We start from the raw sequence: 23,699 nt of genomic DNA on the forward strand, positions 1-23,699 counted from the left end.
GAGGAGTGGAGCTTGTGGGTGTGTGTTGTGGATTGTGGTCTCGGTATAGAATACAACTCTGCATAGTATGCTCGGATAACCTCTTGTATCTTTGTGGGGTGTCTGTGTAGGGTCCCACCCTTGTCTCGTATGCGGTCAATGTATGTGGCCTGGCGTTTTTTATTAATCATGCGGGCTAGGAGCTTCCCACTTTTATTACCGTTTATGGCAAAAAATGCCCTATGCCGCAGAACCTCTCTATGATGTTGGGATTGTATAAGTGAAGACAGTTCCCTCCGTAAGGAGAGGAGCGTTGCCTGATGTGTGGGGAGTTGGATGCGTTTATTAAGGGTGTCTAGGTGTTGTATTTCGGTTAGTATTATGGTCATCCGTGCCTCCCTCCGTCTCTTCAGAAGGGTGCTTTTTTGAATGAAATGTCCTCTGACTACACTCTTGTGGGCTTCCCATCGTATGGTGGGAGAAGTCTGATCGTTATTGTGTGTGAAGTAGTCTTGTAATGTCGTTTCTATCTCTGTTGCTACCTCCTGATTAGCAAGTAAGGCTTCGTTCAGCCTCCACTTGGAAACCTTCGGTCGGAAGAGGGGGGATTTCAGTGTTGATGGTCACCGGCGCGTGGTCTGACCACGACGCGGTACCTTGTTCGGCTTTGAGCACCAGCGGAAGGTGGTACTGTGTCATGAAGAGGTAGTCGATTCGGGTGTACGAATTGTGGGGGTGGGAGTAAAAGGTGTAGTCCCTTTCGTCTGGATGTAGCGCTCTCCAACTATCTACCAGTTGTGCCTTGGCCAATAAGGTTTTGATCGCTGTGATATGTTGTGTAGGTATATGGGAGTGTCCTATGGAGGAATCCCATTTAGGGTCCAGGGCCACATTTAGGTCTCCCCCTAGTATCATGACGCCCTCTGTGAAGCGCTGGAGGGTGCGAAGTACCCGAGCTATAAAGCGGTATTGGTTACAATTTGGGACATATATGTTAGCGAACGTGTATACCGCGCCCGCTATCTCCCCTTTAATAAACGTGTAGCGGCCTTCTGGGTCTGTCAGCACTCCTGACTCTTTAAACGGGACGTGTTTGTGTATGAGAATTGCCGTACCTCTAGATTTGCCTCCCTGGAAGTCGCTGTAGTAGCCTATGGGGTAGTGGTGGTTGGTCAGTGTGGGTCTCGACCCCTCTCTGAAGTGGGTCTCTTGGAGAAATACTATCGATGCCTTATGAGATAGGAACTCTCTCATGGCACCCGACCTTTTTTCGGGTTTATTTAGGCCTCTGGCGTTAAGGGATAGTATCGTGATAGGTGCTGGGGCAATAGACATGGTCAGTGTCTTATAGTCGGATGTGGTTGTGATCTGTCACGTCAGTCAAGGGATCCAAGGGTAGGACGGGGATAGGGTATGGGAAAGTGTGGGGCAACCGGGAGGGGGAAGGTCTGGGGCTGTGTTACACAGTCCCGAATGAATAATCGCTGTGTGCAGCGATTTCGGAGAAGAGCGTCGGGGGGCAGTAAAACCCCCTCTCCACTAAGAGGGTGGAGGGGTACCGCTCACCTGAGTCTCGTCGCTCGCTCCGGTAGGGTCGTCGAAGGAGTCCAAGAATTCCTAAGTGGGCAAAGCCCAGGGGACCAAGTGCGCTCGCCAACCGGTCGTCGCAGACCACCGTGGTCTCTCGGGGCTCCACCCAGTCAGGAACTTCCGTCTCCCCGACTTACGGCTCGGTCCATCTGAAATGTAGCATATATGTTAACCTCACCAAAAGTAACGGCATTTAGACATGGTATGCAGCCATAACATAAACAGTATAATTTAACATAACATAACAAAACAAAACCCCCCCTGTGTACCTCGTCTGAGTAGGCCAGTGACATGCTCGTCTCCCCACCCCCCTCTCTTCCCTTTTCCCCTTGGTCTCCCTCCCCCACCTCCCCCTCCCCCCTGACTACGAGCATCAGTTCTTGATATAAGAGTTTTACCCCCTATTAGAGTCCAATATCTACCCTCGGGATGGTTCAGGACCTTGCTCGCCCTCCTCCCCTCTCCCAGCGAGGAGCCCGGTGTAGTGCTTGCCCCTTTCCATTGTTACAGGTATTCCCTCTGGGTTCTAGTGGTCCCAGCGCCACCCACCCTCCTCCCTCCCTCCTGATCCTAGCCCAGGCAGTACTTGCTGTGAAAAAAAGGGGGGGGGGGTAACCGGGCATTCAGTCCGTGGTAGTGTGCCAGTTGAATGTCCTTAATTTCAGGAGCGTGCATGTTCGTTGCATCTGTAGGAGGTGGGGGAGATAAACAAACATAGGGTACAGGGTCACTGGGGTCCAGAAGCATAGAAAGTTCATTTATGGGGGTCTCAACATTTCCGTATAGTCAAAGTAATTTACTGCAGCTGGTATTTGTTTGATAGTCTGTCTTGCTGGGGGTATGGTCTCAAGAATGAGGAGACCCGCGGTGTTCAGTTAGGCGTCCCCGCCGGTCTGATCGTTTGTGTGCGGGGGGGTCTGAGTCGTTGAGGCCTAGGGCCTGCGCCCTGTTGCTTGAGGCCAAAGGCGTAAAAGTTCAGTGGATTCGGCCATTGCAGTGACTCTGGTGGCAGGTGGAGTTCCCTCTGGAGTGCTGCGGCGTCTTCTTCACTTTGGACCGTAAAGGGGCCATTGGGCGTTGCGACTTGTAGGCCCGTGGGGAAGCACCATCGGTACCTCATGTTAGCTGTTTGTAGTTGTCTTGTTAGAGGTTTCATCGCCCTCCTGAATGTTAAGGTTGCAGGGGATAGGTCTGGAAACAAGTGTACTTCTGAGCCCTCTAGTAGTATTTTGTCGGCGCCCCTAGCCTTGCGGAGGATCTCCTCCTTTAGGGGGAAGCTCTCCAGGCAGCAGATGATGTCTCTGGCTGGGCCTTCTGGGGGACCCGGAGGCCTCAGTGCGCGGTGTGCTCGCACAAATTGTATGGGTGTCTGGAGTGGCCGGACAAGTAGTTTATTGAATAGCTCAGATAGCGTGGTCTGTATCGGGGTGCTCTTGTCCAGTTCCTCGGGTACCCCTCTTAAGCGTATGTTTTGTCTCCTTCCCCTGTTATCTAAATCTTCTATGTGTAACGCCATTTGCTGTAGTACCTTATTGTGGGTTTGCAGTCTGTCTGTGTTCGCCGTCTGAGCTGCCGCCATGTGGTCGCTGTCTGCTTCCAGCTGGGCCACTTTCTGGCTTAGGCCTTGAATCTCTTCACGCAAGGCATGTAGTTCAGAGGTTATGGAGTTGCGAAGTTCGGCATTCGCCGTTTGCAGGTCTGCCTTTGTGGGTAATTGTTGTAGTATCGAGATCAGCTCCGGTGTGAGCGTGGGAGAGACCTCACGTGTCAGCTCTCCCTGCGGTGAGCGCGGGCGGGAAAGGCCGGAGGCCATGGAGTCGCTCGAGGCCTGTTGGTCTAGGTCCGCCTGTGGCACCAAGAAGTGCTTCACTGATGGGGTCGGGTTGCCTTTCGGTGTGTCCACTGACCGCTGGGCGTTTGATGTGCGGTAAGTTTTCCCCATTTTGGGTGTTAGGCTGTGCTGTCGGTGAGGTATTGTGCAGAGCCTGCGGGGAGCTCACGGATTAGGCTGCCATCTTCTCGGACCTCCAAGCCACGCCCAGAAGCTTTGCAATTTTAAGAGTGCTGCATCCCTCTGCAAGATATCTCACTATTTTTGACTTTTCTGAGCCTGTCAAGTCCTTCTTTTGACCCATTTTGCCAAAGGAAAGGAAGTTGCCTAATAATTATGCACACCTGATATAGGGTGTTGATGTCATTAGACCACACCCCTTCTCATTACAGAGATGCACATCACCTAATATGCTTAATTGGTAGTAGGCTTTCGAGCCTATACAGCTTGGAGTAAGACAACATGCATAAAGAGGATGATGTGGTCAAAATACTAATTTGCCTAATAATTCTGCACTCCCTGTATGGTCAGGTCACAAGCAAAAAACATGTCCGAACAAGAGTGAAAATGGGTGACAAACGTACCCAACACTTTGTATTATGTTTGAGACCTTGTTGAAATGGACACTCCAAGCATCATATCCACTACAGTATGCTGTAGATGTAGTGTTTATGGGTCCAGGAGTGCCTTGGTGTCTGCCCAGTATATGGAATCTTTTAAGTAAAGTTTGACTTCTTACCTGGGGTCCACCGGGCACCTCTCCCTCCCTCCTTTCTAATAGAAGGAAAGTAGGAGCTTCCATGTGCTATTCTGAACTAAGCCCTGCATCACTGGCCTTAGCTTACTCAAGAGAGCTTCTGGTAGAGAGAAAGCAGATAGCGGTGCCCAGCAGACTCCAGGTAAAAAGGCAAAGTGTTACTGAATGACATCACTACTAGGGGAGTACCAGAGTATTTCTGGTACCAAATATCATACTACAGCATTCTATAGTGACCATGGTGCTTGGAGTGTTCTTTTAAAACCAGCAATTAGATGTCAGAAAACTAGCCAAGGTCAAGAGCACCAATTACCCCTGAGGTTTTTCGAGCTATTTCTGCTTGTGTGGAATCTTCCAAAACTAAACCACCTACCCCCTGTAGTCTAATCCAAGTTTCTTCATCTGGTCACAAAGTAAAGATGTTTCAGGTTGCATTGGGCAGTTGAGCACCTTTCTTCCATTAGTATTCGTTCATCATGGGTCTCCGCATTGCTCAGATTCAATTCCGTTTGCTGCCATATGGGGGGGGGGGGGGGGGGGGGAGATCCAGTAGGATCCCTGGTATCTTACGGCACAGACAATGCTCTTGTGGTGGTTGGCGTCCTTCCGTGCCATGCCCAGTGTTAGCTGTGTCCTTCATGGTGACTGTACTATAAGGGTTACAATAATTGTGTTAATCCTTTCTGGTTACTGACCTCTTAGAAGTACTCACTGAGAGTTACTCACTAAGAGTTGCTGTAGTTGTTATTCCTTCCTGGCTACCGACCCCTTTGCTACTTTGCTATACAAATGGACTGATACTCAGGTGTAGTTCTGCAGGTTTATTGAACCACATTGTGGAGCTCTTTGTGGCTAGTTCTCATAATAATGTTGTAATTTCTCTTTCTGTAATACTATAGTTTGTTTTTGCCGTTGCTCCATTATTCATCACCAAACTGCTGTGGGCTCATGCTCTTGAACTCCTTAATTGTAAGGTATACCTGGAAGGTATACTAATCCAGGTGGACTCTTATGAGCAAACAGCTCTTCTTAGACACATGACTGATGATGCATCAGCGTACATGTCTCCACTTTTCTCAGCCTCTCTCTCCATCTGTGACAGAATGTGTGGAGGTCATGGGTCTTCTCTTCATATCTTGTAACAAACTACTTGGGTCGTGTTAGTAACAGCTCTCCCGTACAAGCACAATCCACAGATATCCTTAGGTTGAGAACAGGATGCTGTTGGTTCAGTGATGGCACAGGGCTTTAACAAAATAACCGAAAAATCCAAGGCAAGGTATCCGAAGAACGGTCAGGCAGAAATCAGAGTCAGACGGTCCAGGTTCAGGGCGGGCGGCAATCAGCAGAATCCAGAGAGCAGGCAAAGTCAGGAAACCAGTAAGGACAGGGAAACAAACGCTTGGAGTTCTGAGGCAGGCAACAAAACAACCAAGCACTGACTGGAAGGTGTTCTCTGCTTATAAAGGAGTGGCTCAATCACATAACCTGGTCTCACCTGTAGTAGGGGTTACCTGAGGTCAATGTGACTGATTGTGTAACTCAGCCCCATCTTGCATGCATCAATGTCCTGGCCCTGCCTTTCAGCCACACCTCCTTCAACTTCTGACCTGCAGACCATTCTCCTCATGCAGCGGCTGCCATCTTGGAATGCTGGAGCAATCAATCTGAGTTTCCTGGTTGTGAATTGAGGTACAGAGTATGCAGACTGTGGTGCAGCAGCAACAGGCACTACAACCGCTGCAGACTGACCTCCATGGCTTTGTGGACACCCTGGGAAAGGTGTGTACCATTGGTGAATGTGACATATCTGCATATGTAGTTAACTTTGTCAAGGTCCATCTTCACCACTTTAACTGACTTTTCTTGAGCAGCAGAACATGTTCTCTGCAGGTCTCACAGAAAGTTTTTCTAAATCATTGATGCTATTGGAATAATGATACGTACCACAAGGAACGGTGAGCCTATATTTAGTGGTATTCTAATAACTATTGCTGGAAGTCCAGAGTGCTGGGGCTCCTTTAGTGAGTCCTAAAAAAGTCAGCCCAACCGGTTCTCTGAGAGGTCTTATTTTCTGCCCTTTCTATTCTGGTTTGCCTTCCTAATGTCTGGCCATGTGTTCAGGCATTGGCACTGTGATAAAGTGAAGGCAGAGAGGCCTTCTAACCCCAGGGGAAGTATGTGTAGTTTTTGTGTTGCACAACACAAAGCTTTGTTTAGTTATGGGCCCCTGGGGTGGAGCATTTGGAGAGAAGGGTGGGCCAATGTTCCACTCCACAGTTTAGTGGTTTTCTTGGGAGACAAAGATCCAGGCCAGGGTTTTTGGAATGTCTCCAACCCACTGCCCAGCTGCAGATGATCAGCTGTAGCAGTGGGAATAAACCACTCCCTGCTAGGCAGGTACAGGGGGATTGCTGGCTTCCTCTTAGGAAGCAGGTAGGAGAGAGGGTGTACTCTCCAGTAAGAGAGTCAAGGAGACTAGGCACTAGGAGTGCGGATGGAAGCAGTCAAGGCTGGCTTGGAGCACTGGAGTGCTGAGAGCGGACAAATACACTAGGTTGGTGAAACCCACAAATTTTGTTATAGTTTAACCCCTGATAGATAGGGAATCTGATGTGAGTTAGTGCTCAGACGAGCTAGGCTTTTTGTTGTAGGGATTTGTGTTACATCATTGCATTTATGTTTCGTTTGCTGCTGCCTGATGTGTAAATATACAAATAAAGTTGCCGGGATTATAAGAAAATAAAAGGACTGTGCATGTTTTTGCCCTAGAGGACCGTGCTATCTACTAACAAGGATCACAATATGGTGGAGAATGCGGGCACAGTAGCACATTGAGGGTCTGTGGGTGTGCCAGTCATCCGTGGGTCTGCTTATTGAGGACTTTTATTTTGGCAGACCTGCTAATCGAATAAAAAGCACTGTACCTTTAAGGCTGTTACCTGCGTGGTGCTATAATGGAGGACCTGCTGAAGGCTCTGGTACAGGCAACTGCTGTACAACAGGAGGCTAACAGGAGAGCTGCAGAAAACAGTGCAGCCCTGCAGCAACTGGTGCTGGCCCAGACAGAGGGTGCTAAAGTCCTGACCAAAACACAAATGGAGTGCACTTAGTCCTTGGTGAAACAGCTTGTTGTGACACAAGCGGAGATGTTTAAAGTAGCCCGTGAGGAGCAGAAAATGACCGCATCCGATGATGTTGAGGCGTACCTTCTGGCATTTGAGCGCACTGCTGAGAGAGAGGGTGAAAAGGCAGCTGGATCATCCAAGGACCAAAAAGCAAAAGAAGGAAAGTTAGTAAAGAGTCCAGCAAAGCTAAAGGAAAAAGTGGAATTGTCAAGAGGCAGTGATGGTGACACTGATGACATGCGCCAAAGTAAGAGAGAGCAGAAGAATCAGAAGGGAGAACAAGACAAACTGATAACTGAAGTTGACAAGTGTTTATTTGAAAATCAAAACATTGTAGTTTCACATGAAAGCCTCAAACTTGCTCTGAATGGCATCACAACAGAAAAAGAGGTCTTGGGAAAAGAGTCAGAAACAAAAATATTTTCACGCTCAGAAGCTGAATCTTGCATGTTTCAAGAGAATGCTGGAAAGACATTAGAAAACAGAAAGGTGCTGATAAATCTTTCCAAGGCAACAAAAGGAGAAAAAACGACGGTGGCTGAGGCCAGCAGTGTCGAGCCGGTTTGTGTAATAAAAAGTGAAGCAGAAGCCGCTGATGTACACCCAAGTGAACAAGTTAAAGCCATGAAAAGCAGACTGACTTGGGGAGTCAGAGAAGACAACAGCGAAGGAGCTGAGCTTAATAGAGAGAAGCAAGGCACCCCAGTTGAGTATAACTGTTTAGTAGCAGAGGCTACCCAAAAATGTCAACCAGCTGTTGGACAGTTTGGCAGAGAAAAGCAAGACAGAGAAGTAGTGACAAAACAAAGTCGCAATAAGAAAGGCAATGTAGCCGCTTCTGATCTAAGTCAAGAGAGAGCGACTGTTACAGAACCATGCTGTGATGATAAAATGGGCACGTCCGCAGCTAAGCCAGACCAAGGCGAAAGTTACAAAGTAGGTGACATTGGCGTAGCAGAACAAAATATTTCAGAGACACCTGGTATTGCTACAAAGACTTTGAATGATTGTCCGGGAGCTGTAGAGCTGGATCTGCTGGCAAAAACTACTGCTACAAGGCCTGGGCGCACTGACTACCTGGAACAGCTGCCAGATTCTGGGAACACAGTCATGGGATTAAAGGCGGGACCTGGAATGCCTGACCGGCTGTTTGATACCGGGGCTGTCCTGACCCAGCGAGAGGCCATGACTGCGTCTCTGGACACCCCCAAGGGAGCAGGGAGACCGCCAGACAGCCCAGAGGAAAGCATTGCTGACATTGGGAGGTGGCCACTCAAGGCCGAGCAAGCAGAGGGAAACCCAAAGGAAGAAAACTGTACTATAGTTTTACGCATCGCTCCTACATTCCTTAGATTTGGCTCTTTTGAAATATTCAAGGAAACTGATGAATTAACAGGCAGAAGGGGTCCTAGTGTCAACAGAAATGACGTTCGCATCCAAATAATTGATTATGTTATCAGTACGTTCTATCCAGACATTCAGAATACACATGCAGAGCTCAAGATTGAACGAAATGCTGCTTTCTTCAGAGAGATAACCAGGAGGACTGCCAGGCTTGTTGCAGAGTGGCAGTGTGTTGGATTTTGCCATGACGTCTTAAATACTGATAACATGAGCATTGTTGGGATTACTATTGATTATGGCCCATATGGATTCATGGACAGGTATGATCCAGATCACATTTGCAATGGGTCAGATAACATGGGTCGTTATGCCTACAACAAGCAACCAGAATTCTGTAAGTGGAACTTGGGAAAGCTCGCTGAGTCGCTGGTATCAGAGCTCCCGGTAGAAATCAGTCAAAGTATAATTGATGAGGAGTATGATTCAGAGTTCCAGAGGTGGTATATGCAGAAGATGCGAAAGAAGCTTGGCCTGATTCAAGCAGAGCTCGAGGAGGACAGCAGTCTTATCTCAGACCTGTTGGAAACCATGAACAAAACGGGAGCAGATTTTTCAAATACTTTCAGAGTGCTCAGCAAGTATGCTGGGAATTTCGTCAGCGCAGAGGATTTTCTAGATATTCTAACTGAGCAGTACGCTTCCTTGGACGAGTTAAAGGTGGTGTTCAAACCCAAAATGGATCCAAGACAACTGTCAGTGATGCTGATGTTAGCGCAGAGTAACCCTCAGTTATTTGCTTTGATTGGAACAAAAGCCAACATATGTAAGGAGCTTGATCGTATCGAACGCTACAATAAACTGCAAGAGTCCAGTGAAGACCAGCTACTGAGTAATAACCGTGCACTCTGGGAAGAATGGCTTCACAAGTACAGCACTCGGTTGTCAAAAGACCAAGCAACTACTGGGGATAATGATACATTTGTGGCTGAACGTGTGAAAATAATGGACTCTAACAATCCGGCATTTGTGCTCAGAAATTATATTGCTCAAAACGCAATTGATGCAGCTGAGAAGGGAGATTTCAGCGAGGTACAGCGGGTATTGAGAATGTTGGAAAATCCATACGATGTAGAAGTCTCTTTCCAACAATCACCTGATGAGGCAGGCGATGAAGATGATGAGCTTGAAGAAGAAGCTGACTGGATATATAGAAATGCTTTTGCAACACCAACAATATCTCTACAGGAAAGCACGGACTACCTGGAACGTGGACAAGTTGGAGCCACCTTCAGCAGGAAGGGTCCAAGCACTATACAGAAGATCAGAGAGGCCCTAAATTTCATGAGGAATCCACATTTTGGGGTCCCCTTTATTGCATTCTACAGAAAAGAATATGTGGAACCAGAACTTAACATTAATGACTTGTGGCTTGTGTGGCAGTGGGATGAAAAGTGGACCCAGCTGAAGATTCGAAAGCAGAGTCTTATCCGCCTTTTCCAGAAGATGCAGGCTTACCAATATGACCAAATATCTGCAGACCCTGACAAGCCTTTAGCTGATATAAAAAGGCTAATTACACACCAAGCCTTTGTAAAGTTTGCGCTTGAAAGTTACTCCGACGTTGAGAGATTATCAAATCAGAAGCTGCGGATGTGGAAGCAGATGATGATGATTGAGAGGAACTTGGCTGCTAAGGAGCCACACCGTATTGATCTTCAGCCTAGATCCGCTAACAACCATATTAGCGGGGAAACTGGAAAGAAAGGACAAAACCTGATACTGAGCCTGGGACAATATAAATATGATGGTAGAGTGTACCCAAAAGTCCCATTATGGCTACGAGACCAGACTGAGAAAAAGCTCAGATGCTTCAACTGCCACCTGCAAGGACATATTACATATAACAGTCCTGAGAGTGAAGAGACAATACAATGTGACATAGTATTAAGGGCTCTGCATAGGATTGTATTGACCTGCTTAAAGATGTGTATGGTGACTGGTGGTGGTGTTACAGCACAGTTAAAAGTGGTGATGGTGGAAGGGAATTGTGCACAACCACTAATTGATTCAGGGAGCGAGGCCACTTTGAAAAGTGTTCTGCTTCAGCCAGAGAAATGTGATATAAGACAAATGTTTAATATTGTGTGTACACATGGTGACACCCGCACATACCCCAAGGCAGAGGTAGAGTTTGTCACTGAGGTTGTAAATGTTAAATGCCCTGTAGTACATGCAGCTCAAATGCAAGAGCGTATAAGTAAGGCCAGGTATCTGAGTACCTTGGACCTGGTCATAAGGTATTGGCAGGTTCCCCTGACAGAGAAAGCAAAGGGAAGGACAGCGTTTTCTACTCCCAAGGGGTTATGGCAACATAAAGTACTGCCATTCAGGTTGCATAGTGCACCAGCCCCCTTTCCGCATATAAATTGGATACTTTGGCCCCACAGAGAGAATGCAGCTGCCTACCTTGGTGGTGTGGCTATTCACAGGTTGAACTTGGAAGCACACCTGATGAAGGTCCAGTTAGTTGTGCATAATGTAAGGGCTACCGGTTTGACCGCTAACAAGTGTTATCTAGGATTTGAGGAAGCTAACTATTTGGGTTATCCACTTGGGTGGAGGTTCCTTAAACTACAAGGGAGCAAGGTAGCAGCCATCTACAATAGGCCACTTCCTGTAACTGAGGAGCAAGTCAGGGCTGGTACAGCCCTAGGTGACGTGAATGTTCACGGTTTGTGTTCTAAGGCCGCTCGACCCGATGGGTCTGAGCTGGGGGGGAGGATATGTGATAAAGTGAAGGCAGAGAGGCCTTCTAACCCCAGGGGAAGTACGTGTAGTTTTTGTGTTGCACAACACAAAGCTTTGTTTAGTTATGGGCCCCTGGGGTGGAGCATTTGGAGAGCATGGTGGGCCAATGCTCCACTCCACAGTTTAGTGGTTTTCTTGGGAGACAAAGATCCAGGCCAGGGTTTTTGGACTGTCTCCAACCCACTGCTCAGCTGCAGATGATCAGCTGTAGCAGTGGGAATAAACCACTCCCTGCTAGGCAGGTACAGGGGGATTGCTGGCTTCCTCTCGGGAAGCAGGTAGGAGAGAGGGTGTACTCTCCAGTAAGAGAGTCAAGGAGACTAGGCACTGGGAGTGCTGGCTTGGAGCACTAGGAGTGCGGAAGGAAGCAGTCAGGGCTGGCTTGGAGCACTGGAGTGCTGAGAGCGGACAAATACACTAGGTTGGTGAAACCCACAAATTTTGTTATAGTTTAACCCCTGATAGATAGGGAATCTGATGTGAGTTAGTGCTCAGACGAGCTAGGCTTTTTGTTGTAGGGATTTGTGTTACATCATTGCATTTATGTTTCGTTTGCTGCTGCCTGATGTGTAAATATACAAATAAAGTTGCCGGGATTATAAGAAAATAAAAGGACTGTGCATGTTTTTGCCCTAGAGGACCGTGCTATCTACTAACAAGTATCACAGCACATATTTGTCCAGTAGTTCACTTTGTGCTACCGCTGTGGCATTTGAATTTTGTCCTGTGGGTTCTGCAGCATCATTCATCCCATCGAACCAATGCATAACTTGATCCTCCAACATTTGGTATGGACAGTTGTTAAGATTCGTTTCAGCTTAGAGGTTTTTTTTTCTTTTTTCATTCTTTATTTTGAAAAGAGCTTAGTTGTAGTCAAAGGCAAAAAATAATAATTTTATTTTAGGCATACAATCATGTAAATACAAATACAAAAAGATAAGTCCTGCGCTCACTCCCATCACTCCTGGGCCGGCAGCAATGACTACAGTACACATCAGCCCCAAAATATAGTAAAAAACAAAGAAAAGAAAAAGTTACCTGCGCTCTCTCCTTAATCCCTATGTATATTTAGACAAATGGAGGTCATTTAGTTGCCCCAATGGCCATTGAAGGGAATTCCCGCCTGCCAACGTCAAGGCAGACCCCCCTAAAGCGGGTCCTACACTGACCCTTCAGCCTGCTTCCTTGAGCTTCTGGCAAAGATATCTCTAATGAGACAGAGAGGGGTATTTTTCATATACACCCCTATATACTTATTAACCCTTACTAGGGAACACATGGGATGGGCGGCAGCATTGTAACAAGGCTGTGTGATACAAAGTAAATACAAATACAAAAAGATAAGTCCTGCGTCACTCCCATCACTCCTGGGCCAGCAGCAATGACTACAGTACACATCAGCCCCAATATATAGTAAAAACCAAAGAAAAGAAAAAGTTACCTGCGCTCTCTCCTTAATCCCTATGTATATTTAGCAACTAAATGACCTCATTTGTCTAAATATACATACAATCATGTAAGTAATAACCAAAATTTAATTGCTTGGCATTATTCATTTGTAAACAGTTGTCAAATAGTGTCCATCATGTGCTCCTCTGTTTCCAATTTTTGCACCTGACCCCAGGTCCCGGGACCCCAAAAGCACCAAGGCCTCGACAAGAGGACAGGGGAACCACCATAAACAAAAAAAAAACAAGGTTGGGTATTTGAGAATGCTTAATACAGTAATCATAATGGGATGGGAAAGAGAGGGAGGGAGGGAAAGTAGTAGTGAGAGTCCCCACTCCCTGGTAGATGCCACCAACTCCACTAATCCCCTTATATCTGACCTAAGTTGAGGCAGCTTGTACAGCAAGCATGTCAAACTTGCGGCCCGCGTGCTGGTGCCTACTCTGCTAAAACTTACCCGGCTGGGTAGCCAGCAAGGGAGCTCATTCTTCCTGCTCCTCACTGCTCACGCGTGACGTCTGTAGTGAAGCCAGACTATGACATCATATTCAGGCACCCGGCATCACTTAACCGCGCAAGGGAGCAGATAGAAGCAGTGAGGAGCAGGAAGAATGAGCTCCGTCGCTGGCCCTCTTCCCCGGCCGGGTAAGTTTTAGCAGAGTATGCATCTACACGCGGGCCATGAGTTTGACATGCTTGCTGTACAAGCTGCCTCAACTTAGGTCAGAAATAAGGGGATTAGTGGAGTTGGCGGGAGATGCCCCCCATCAGCTCCAAAAGGTAGGGAGCATTAAAGTATAGTATGTGTGTGCAAGAATGTATAAGTGTGTCTGTCAGTGAGTGTGTGTCTGTGTCTGTCAGTGAGTATGTGTGTGTCTGTCAGTGTGTGTCAGTGAGTGGGCCAGTGTTGCATTGGCTGCGACTGGACAGTGGAGTACCTGGAGGTGCACGGAGGCATGCAACACCACGTCACATTCCGACGTGATATCGTGTTCCACCTTCACAGGATTTCAAGAAATATCGGGAGGATCAGATTTGGCACAGGGTGCGGACGGCACTATTTGGGGTATACCAGAGACTGGACTCCAGAATTGCATACTGGCAGCGGCAATGTGAGTGCAGTCTGCTTGTTGGTTAGAGAGGGATGCTGAGATTTAGTAGAGGGGAATTTAGTATATTGGGGGGGGGGGGGGAAGTACTGGGATTTAGTAGAGGGGGAGGACTGGGATTTAGTAGAGGGGGAGGACTGGGATTTAGTAGAGGGGGAGGACTGGGATTTAGTAGAGGGGGAGGACTGGGATTTAGTAGAGGGGGAGGACTGAAACAACTTAGAGGAGTGCCAGGGAACACATTTAGGCTAAGCCACAGAAAAATTACAAGGCAAAAACATCTGTGCTAAGCTGACTAATAGCGAGAAGGTCGGCATAATTAGGGCAGTTAATGTAGCGATCACTAGAGTCACTTAACCCACGCCAGCTGCTGGTATAAGGTTGTCACCCCTTGAGTCTTTGTGTAGGCCTGCCTGCCCGCCACAGGGGGGGTCGATCTCTTGGTGTGTGGATGAGATCCGTGAGTAGGCCGTTGGGGGCTGTAGGATACTCCGATTTGTGAGGCGTAGGGTGGCCTCCGCGGCCCATCTGAGTAGGTAACGGGAGGACCCACTTTTAAAACGCCATTGCTGAACGGTGGCTGCCGTTCTCTTAGGCCACCGGCCTCTTGGTCGTCCCGTTTGTCGGGCTCTTGATCCTGAAGGGTGGCGCCCTGCAGTGGGCAGTAGTGGACCAGCTGGCTCTTTTTGGCTTGGGGTTCTGTGGGTTGGGGCCTAGTCGCCCGCTCCGAGGCCCATCAGCCTCTTGGTGCGAGCCACCAGGGGGTAGGTTCTGCTGCCTGATAGTCGCTTTCTGCTTCCCCTGTGTCCACGTCCCCTTACCCCACAGTCGTTGCCACAAGGCTCCGAAGAGTTCATCCAGCCGCTTTTCATAGTTGTCCAGTAGGTTGTATGTTGTCGGTTTGACAGCCGCCATTTTAGCTCTGACCGTGTAGCAGTGTGGTGAGACAGGATCAGGTAAGTTCCCTGGTTCCTCTTGTCGTCTCGTGGTCAATTCTGTAGGCATAACGATTGTGCCGGGATATCCTTCACCGGCAAGGGGGGGAAACGGGGATCTCAGCGCTTCCCACTGGGCTGCTCGCAGGGAGGTCGGCCGCCTCTCCCACGCTTGCATCCGCAGGTAGGCCTCCACGGTTTATCAGCTTCAGCGTTTCTCACTGAGCCCGGCTGGTCGTCCGAATGTGTTGCAGGTTACCGCCGATTATTTGGTGCATCCAATTATTATTTTATTTGCGTTTTTGTAGCGTTATGCAGCGTTTTTGTGGGTTTCTGCTCGGAGCTCTGGTGTAGTGCGACCAGCTTGCTCGACGGCCAGGCCCCGCCCCCGGAGATTTTTTTAATACTGTAATTTTCAATATAAACCTAAGTTTCTATGAAAATGTAAGCTTTTGTTTTTTTGCAGCCCACATAAACTTAAGCCTTGTTTATGTGGCCCGTGCTAGACTTTGAATCTGACATGCTTGTTGTACAGTATCACTATAAAGTTCCCAGTGCAGCCACATGTTTTCAAAGGTTGTTACAGTGTTATGGACCTGCGCTGTTAGCTTATCTACAGGGAGTGCAGAATTATTAGGCAAATTAGTATTTTGACCACATCATCCTCTTCATGCATGTTGTCTTATTCCAAGCTGTATAGGCTCGAAAGCCTACTACCAATTAAGCATATTAGGTGATGTGCATCTCTGTAATGAGAAGGGGTGTGGTCTAATGACAACACCCTATATCAGGTGTGCATAATTATTAGGCAACTTCCTTTCCTTTGGCAAAATGGGTCAAAAGAAGGACTTGACAGGCTCAGAAAAGTCAAAAATAGTGAGATATCTTGCAGAGGGATGCAGCACTCTTAAAATTGCAAAGCTTCTGAAGCTTGATCATCGAACAATCAAGCGTTTCATTCAAAATAGTCAACAGGGTCGCAAGAAGCGTGTGGAAAAACCAAGGCGCAAAATAACTGCCCATGAACTGAGAAAAGTCAAGCGTGCAGCTGCCAAGATGCCACTTGCCACCAGTTTGGCCATATTTCAGAGCTGCAACATCACTGGAGTGCCCAAAAGCCCAAGGTGTGCAATACTCAGAGACATGGCCAAGGTAAGAAAGGTTGAAAGACGACCACCACTGAACAAGACACACAAGCTGAAACGTCAAGACTGGGCTTGGACTGATGAAATGAGAGTGAGTCTTGATGGGCCAGATGGATGGGCCTGTGGCTGGATTGGTAAAGGGCAGAGAGCTCCAGTCCGACTCAGACGCCAGCGAGGTGGAGTACTGGTTTGGGCTGGTATCATCAAAGATGAGCTTGTGGGGCCTTTTCGGGTTGAGGATGGAGTCAAGCTCAACTCCCAGTCCTACTGCCAGTTTCTGGAAGACACCTTCTTCAAGCAGTGGTACAGGAAGAAGTCTGCATCCTTCAAGAAAAACATGATTTTCATGCAGGACAGTGCTCCATCACACGCGTCCAAGTACTCCACAGCGTGGCTGGCAAGAAAGGGTATAAAAGAAGAAAATCTAATGACATGGCCTCCTTGTTCACCTGATCTGAACCCCATTGAGAACCTGTGGTCCATCATCAAATGTGAGATTTACAAGGAGGGAAAACAGTACACCTCTCTGAACAGTGTCTGGGAGGCTGTGGTTGCTTCTGCACGCAATGTTGATGGTGAACAGATCAAAACACTGACAGAATCCATGGATGGCAGGCTTTTGAGTGTCCTTGCAAAGAAAGGTGGCTATATTGGTCACTGATTTGTTTTTGTTTTGTTTTTGAATGTCAGAAATTTATATTTGTGAATGTTGAGATGTTATATTGGTTTCACTGGTAAAAATAAATAATTGAAATGGGTATATATTTGTTTTTTGTTAAGTTGCCTAATAATTATGCACAGTAATAGTCACCTGCACACACAGATATCCCCCTAAAATAGCTAAAACTAAAAACAAACTAAAAACTACTTCCAAAAATATTCAGCTTTGATATTAATGAGTTTTTTGGGTTCATTGAGAACATGGTTGTTGTTCAATAATAAAATGTAATCCTCAAAAATACAACTTGCCTAATAATTCTGCACTCCCTGTATTAAGACGTTATGTTTGACCTTCAGAATGGTCTGATCATTATCTGGCAACGCTCCTACTAACCTGCGTGCCCGCCTACCTGCCAATGTTATGTTATTACGCAGCTTTTGTTCCTTGGACATTATACCATCCAAGGATTTGGTTAATAGTAAGGTTAAAAAGTCTGGTTGTATTGGCCTAAGGAAAATGTAAATTAGTACAGTCATGACCAATGGGCACTCCCACCAAATAGGCATCTGTTCCCTGTACCCTACAGCCTTTCCAATAATCTCTCTAGAAATATCTCCTAGTCTATTCATTATGCTTTCAAATTCCAGGTGGGATTCAAAAACGTAATTTGGCTATTCTGCCATAGATGGACACTTTGGAGTGGGTGAAGAAGGCAAAAACACATCCCTTGGTAGATTCAACAATGTCTGTGTGACATCAAACGGGCATAAGTTCTTCCTTACACGTTTGAGATAGGCCTGTAAAATAACATATTGGAAAGGACCCTGTCTGTAGAGAGCCGCGACAATCCAATTAAAAGGTGTGTTGGTCCAGGATCCAGATTGCAAGTTGTCATGCAGCTTTTATTGTTTGTTTGATGTTGTTTTCTTTTTTATTTTTAACATAATCAAAGCTTGTCCTGTTAGATGGGAAAATGTTTTTGGGCCTAATAAGTCCTGTGAGAGTGTTCTTTTAGGATGTTATGTTAGTTGACACTTAGTAGGTAAAGATGGCACCAAACTCCTCACATTTTGACTGGGTTAAAATGCTATTAAGGTAAGCTGGATTGTTTAGTTTTTGAACTGTGTGACAAGACTGGTCTATATTTTACTTTTGTGATTTCTTGTGAGAAGAAATCAGATTTTTTTTTTCCTGTTTAATTGCTTTTTGGTAAGCACATACATGTTCTGCCAATTTAAGCTTAGATGGAAATTGCCACTGTCTTGGATTTCCTCCATCCCTGTTCAAGAGAGCATACTTTGTTGGGTGATGAGTGGTATGAGGTTGAGTGCATACTGGAGCACTGAAATCTAAGGCAAGTTTCACATTTATATTGCTGTAGTTCCAGAGAGTCTACATAATCACAGCCGTTTAACAGATAATTAAAATCAAGATTAGACCTGAGTATCTGGGGTGGGGTTACATCCTTTATTTGTCTCTATGGGAGCAGGGGTATGTGAGTGGCTAGTATTGAAAAGTAAAGTAATGATCAGACCACATGACTGGGTTTATCATTAGGTTTGAGATTTTTACTTCAGTGGTAAATACGAGGTTTAGAGTGTGGCCACTCTTGTGGGTAGCAGAAATAAAAGCTTGGGAGAAGCCCAGTGACTGCATTGTGCAAAGTGGGTCTTATCCAAACTGTGAAGACTTATCATCTACCCATGCATATTTAAAATCCCCCAGCATAAGCCATCTTTGGTGTTCTAAAACAAATACAGATACCAGCTCTATGAATTCATGCAGGAATTGCTTTCCATCTCCAGGTGGGCAGTAGATCAGGAGAATTGTAAAGCTAATGCCTGCTGCATTTCTGGCAGAACACACTTTTAACTGTTGCTGGATTTCACACTGTAACGGGCCCGAGGATTAAAATAAACAAATTGGTGCACTCCTCTTTTTCTATTTTTCCTTGGACAGTGGATTGTTGAATAGTTTGGTGGTTTTGCCTGGCCTGCATTTCTGTCATGACAGATTTTTGTAATACACCCTAGATCTGCTGATTTACTAAGGTCATAGATAATGGTGTTATTTTTATTTTATTAATTTTTTTATAGATCTTGCATTACCAAGTATAGTATTGACACAGTAATCCTGAGGGTGGGGAAGGTTTTTTTTTTTTTTAATTAGTGCTGCATCTTTGATGAGAATTTGGATTAATGTTGATATGTTCGCTTTTGTATTTGGAACTATGTCAAAGTGTCTTTTCCAAAGTAGGCCTTATAATCTTGGGTGTGGTGCATTTGCTTTGTTTCCTCTTTGTTTTTCCACCTATGCAGCCTCTATGTGTTTTCTTCAGAATCCTGCGATCTTTTAAAATATATTTGATGGTGTGAGTCTGAAAAGCTTTTTGGCTTGCTTAGGGCACCTCCGGCGTAAGAGTACATTTTGCTTTGAGGCTCTGAGTGAGGTGTGAAAAACTTAGCTTGACTGAGGTGAGATAAGTATTTGAATTGTATATTCCATAGCTCCAGTCTGATAAAGCAAACTGCGTATTTTTTGTCATAAAAGCTGTTTAGAAAATATTCTTATTTTCATGGAAATCAGTTTGTCTTACTGAATATTAATGAGTATATTTACACGATTTTCAAAGTTGGAATAGATGGATTTTCCAGGAATTAATCATATTTGTTGGATTTCCTTCAGTCTGCAATTAACTGGAATTTTACTGCAGGGAATCTTTACACTACCTTGTGTGAATGTTTTTTTGGTCTCTTCATTGTAGTGAGGATGTATCCAGCTGAATTTGGTAGTTCCCAATTGAAGCAGGGTGTATCCAGGTGAGATTTAGCAGTTTCCTTTGTAGCAAGATGTATCCAAATGAGTATTGTAGTCTATTCAATATAGAAATGATGTGTCCAGTCTATCAAATATGTATGCTTGCCAGATGATCCAGTATGATGTTAATTGGACAGTAGGCTCACAATACATTATATGGCTTTGTGTAGGCCGGTGTGACAAAGAATGTTTGGGGTATAGGATCGTCACACCCTCCTTCGCCACACTCTCTTTTTTTTAAATTTCCTTTTCCTTCTCTCTTACTACTATCTTCCTTTTCTCTTCCATTGCTCCTCTCCTTTTTTACCTGCTTCCTGACCCTTTTTTCTCAATTCTCCCAGCTCAGAATATGTTATGGCCGTTGACCACAGCAGTGTTTCTCAACCTATTATGGTGAAAAATCCTTGCAGGTCTATAAAACTATGCCTCTGTACTCTTGCCTTGAGAATGTAATTTCTATTGATTTTAATTCCAAATAAAATGTGTAAACATTGATATTTAAGTTAATCCAATATTGAAAAACATACTACCTGATTGAAGGAAGTATAAAAATATATTTAAAATAAATGACATAATGTGAATATTGTATGTAAGGAGGAGTGTATGAACTATATTAATCTGAAGTATAAAAGTCACAAAATGTAATTTTGTAAAATGTAAAATATAATACACCCATAATAGTTACACACAGAGGACACTGACATGCACACATTTACACACAGAGGACACTGACACAAATTTGACATGCCACAGTCATTGGAACACACACTGCTTAACCAATACACTCTTTCTCTGACAGACACACTCTCAGATATGCATACACACCTCACTGATTTGAGACATGCTGACACACACACATTCACTGACAGACACATACATTCAGTCACACACTCTCACCGACAGTCACAGACACACATCCTCATTGATTTGACACACACACATTTTCTCATACACCAACACTGTAACAGTGTTTCTAAGTGCTTGTATGATTATAATATTCTATTTATAACATGAGTATGTGTGGGTGGAGAAGCTGAACATAGTGTGAATTGTCCCAGATGGAGAAATAAAATCCATTGCTCTTCTTTCAATTTTCTAGTGCATGATTTATTTATTTTTTACGAAAAAATTTGTGTATTTTAAACCATCTATTTTCAGAAGATCAAAACACCAGGACTTAATACTTATTTTAACTTAAAACAACTCTATGCAAACCTGAAACCTTTTACTGGTTACATATGCGCATATTGGGAATAAACTGTAAATTCTATGGCTGCATGACCCATGAACTGTCATGTCAGGGGTGATATCCAGAAAATTCAAAATGAGAATCAATTAATCTTTTTCTTTCAAATGACACAGGCTGATATTTAAACTTTAAGGGCCTTAATATGAAAGCAAATAAATAATTAGCTGGCTCTATAGAGATCCTTAAATGGATACTATAGCACCAGGAATACAGAGATGTATTCCTGGCACTAGAGCTCCCCCTGCCTCCCCCCTCCCTCATGCCCCCCTCCTTCCCTTGGGGTGATAAATAAAGAGTTAAAACAAAACCATTTATTTACTTACCTGATCCGAGCGCGGATGTCCCTCGATGGTAGGTCACGGTTCTGCCTCCTTCGATGTTACAGCAAGTGCTCCGAGCGCATTAGGCCCTCCACATAGGAAAGCATTAAATCAATGCTTTCCTTTGGGGAAATAGCTGATGCTGCATGTCCCCATGCAGTGCGTGAGGACGTCCAGCATCAGCTACTTGACCAAAAGTATGTTAGCATCTAGATAGCACCTCCAGTGGCTGTGACAGCCACTGGAAGTAAACTTAGTGCTGCCTGGAACGGTATTGAATGGAACTGCAGTGTTCTACATTGTAGCACTAAGTGCAATAGGGGCACTGCACCTAGACTACTTCAATGAGCTAAAGTGGTCTGGGTGCCTATAGTGTCCCTTTAATGAAGAAATTAATTGCAATGTGAATATGTCTTGTAAAAAACATGTTGAAATTGAATAATGCTATGGTAGTTAGAGTCACACACTATAAAACACCCTCAAGCTTTGTCTCCTGTTTTATATCAACCCACTATTGATTTTTATTTTTATTTTGCTTTATGAAGTTGTTTTTAATGCGATTTTATACTATGATATATTTGTTCACTAAGGGTTGTGGGTTTCCTACCCTGCAAGACCATTAAAACCATTTGAGTGGTAGGCAAAATAAGAAGTTTTAACTAGAATCTGGGTACCTGGCCTTCCACACTTCTGTGTGACGTCACATATGCCTTGTGCTGTCTATTCACAGATTTGATAGGACCGTTTCATCAGCTCTGGGTCTGGAAGGGCAGGGAGGGAGTGGGGAGTCAAGGGCAGGGAAGATTTTTATCTAAAAAAAAAACAAACGGACAAAAATCTGTATGTAATGGAGAGAGGAAGGAAGGGAGCAATACACAATTGGTGGAAGGACGGGGATAGCAATCTCCCCTATGCAGGGAACAAGATTATGATATCTGTCAGACACTTTTTATGCACAGAATTACAACTAGCCCCAGCACACAATTAACATTAAAGGGCCACTATAGTGCCAGGAAAACAAACTTCTTTTCCTGGCACTATAGTGCCCTTAGGGTGTCCCCACCCTCAGGGTCCCCCTCCTGCCAAGAGCCGTGCGCGCATTCAGTCAGTACATAGGAAAGCATTCTCAATGCTTTCCTATGGAGGCTGGCATCTTCTTACTGTGAAAATCACAGTGAGAAGTGTTTTAGCACCTCTAGCGGCTGTCAATGAGACAGCCACTAGAGGCTGGTTTAACCCATATATAAACATAGCAGTTTCTCCCAAACGGCTAAGTATATATATGGGTTAATCCAGCCTACTATGTTTACAGCAGGCAGGGTTAACCCTAGAGGGACCTGGCACCCAGACCACTTCATTGAGCTGAAGTGGTCTGGGTGCCTATAGTGGTCATTAATGAATGCTGTAAACAGCTGAACAGGAAAAGCATACAATCAGCTTACACTCCTGGCAATCAGCATACAATCCAATTCCCCCAATAACGAGACGACACTTCATTTTGAGGTCAAGCAGAACTGACTGTACTGGCACACACAGCCTCTTTTATTCACAATCCACAAACATAGTACTGCCCACAGGGTTTTGAAATACAACCAATCAATCCGTACAATACACACAGACACTCCCACACAAAATCCTCCCCTCTGCCTGTGATATGATTACTGAACACAATAGGTAATATAATTATCACAGGCAGAGAAATACAGTTTTATAAAACATATCACAGGGACCCCAAAACATGCAATAACCCCATGGTTCTGGGTGAACCACATATCCAAAATGCACCCAGATCCGTTTAGTAGTTTGGAAGATACAGTTTAATGCAGATTCCGCAGAACATATACAGGCTTTATGAAAAATAATTACTGTATAATGTGTCCCCTGTTGTATAGTTTAAAACTACTGCACGATGTATTTGTGCACCAAATACCGACGAGATGGCACCGTGTAGAAAAGTCACAACAATGTATGTGAGTTAAAATGGCCGCCATCCATTGTTCTCACCATGTGCTTCATCCATTGTTCTCACCATGTGCCTCTGATACATGAAATGGTGGCCACCCAGTAACTCCACAGTATGTCCCCAGATGGTTCTTAAAGGGCCAGTAGCAGCATAATAAAATACAACATGCCCAAATCAGTTCCTAGAAGGGCAATACATCCCACGGCCATAGTCACAGGGCAAGAGGCTGGCAAGCAGTCCTCTCCAGGCACGAGTGGCGGGGCTGGTTCCGCCACACTTAGCATTTGCTTTAAGTCTGGTTTCCAACCCTGCTGCTCCTCACTACCAACTGCAGTGGACTCTGGCCTGTTGTAAAGAAGTTGAGGGTTGCTAAATTCCTACACATACAGTGGAAACTAAAAATAATGTTCCAAACCTGTTACTAGCTTTTAAGGGATACTGTAGTGCCAGGAATACAAAGCTCTATTCCTGGCACTATCTCTGGCACTATTCCTGGCACAATGTAAACATTGCAGCTCTAAGGGACAAAAGGGACAATGCATCCAGACCACTTTGATTAGCTTAAGTTAGCTGAAGTGGTCTGGGTGCCTACATTGTCCCTTTAATTGTCCAGC

The 23,699-nt window shown here is 45.3% G+C and overlaps 2 protein-coding genes across 3 annotated transcripts in view; both read left to right on the forward strand.

Annotated features, from left to right (window-relative positions):
• LDLRAD4 (low density lipoprotein receptor class A domain containing 4) overlaps positions 1 to 23,699 on the forward strand; it is a 585,185-nt gene that overhangs the window by 242,399 nt on the left and 319,087 nt on the right. The gene's annotated exons all lie outside the window — the stretch shown is intronic.
• Positions 1 to 23,699, forward strand: part of RNMT (RNA guanine-7 methyltransferase) — a 542,662-nt gene that overhangs the window by 71,442 nt on the left and 447,521 nt on the right. The window lies entirely within an intron of this gene.

Source organism: Pelobates fuscus, chromosome 4 (genome assembly GCF_036172605.1).
Source record: "Pelobates fuscus isolate aPelFus1 chromosome 4, aPelFus1.pri, whole genome shotgun sequence".
Taxonomy (NCBI): Eukaryota; Metazoa; Chordata; class Amphibia; order Anura; family Pelobatidae; genus Pelobates; species Pelobates fuscus.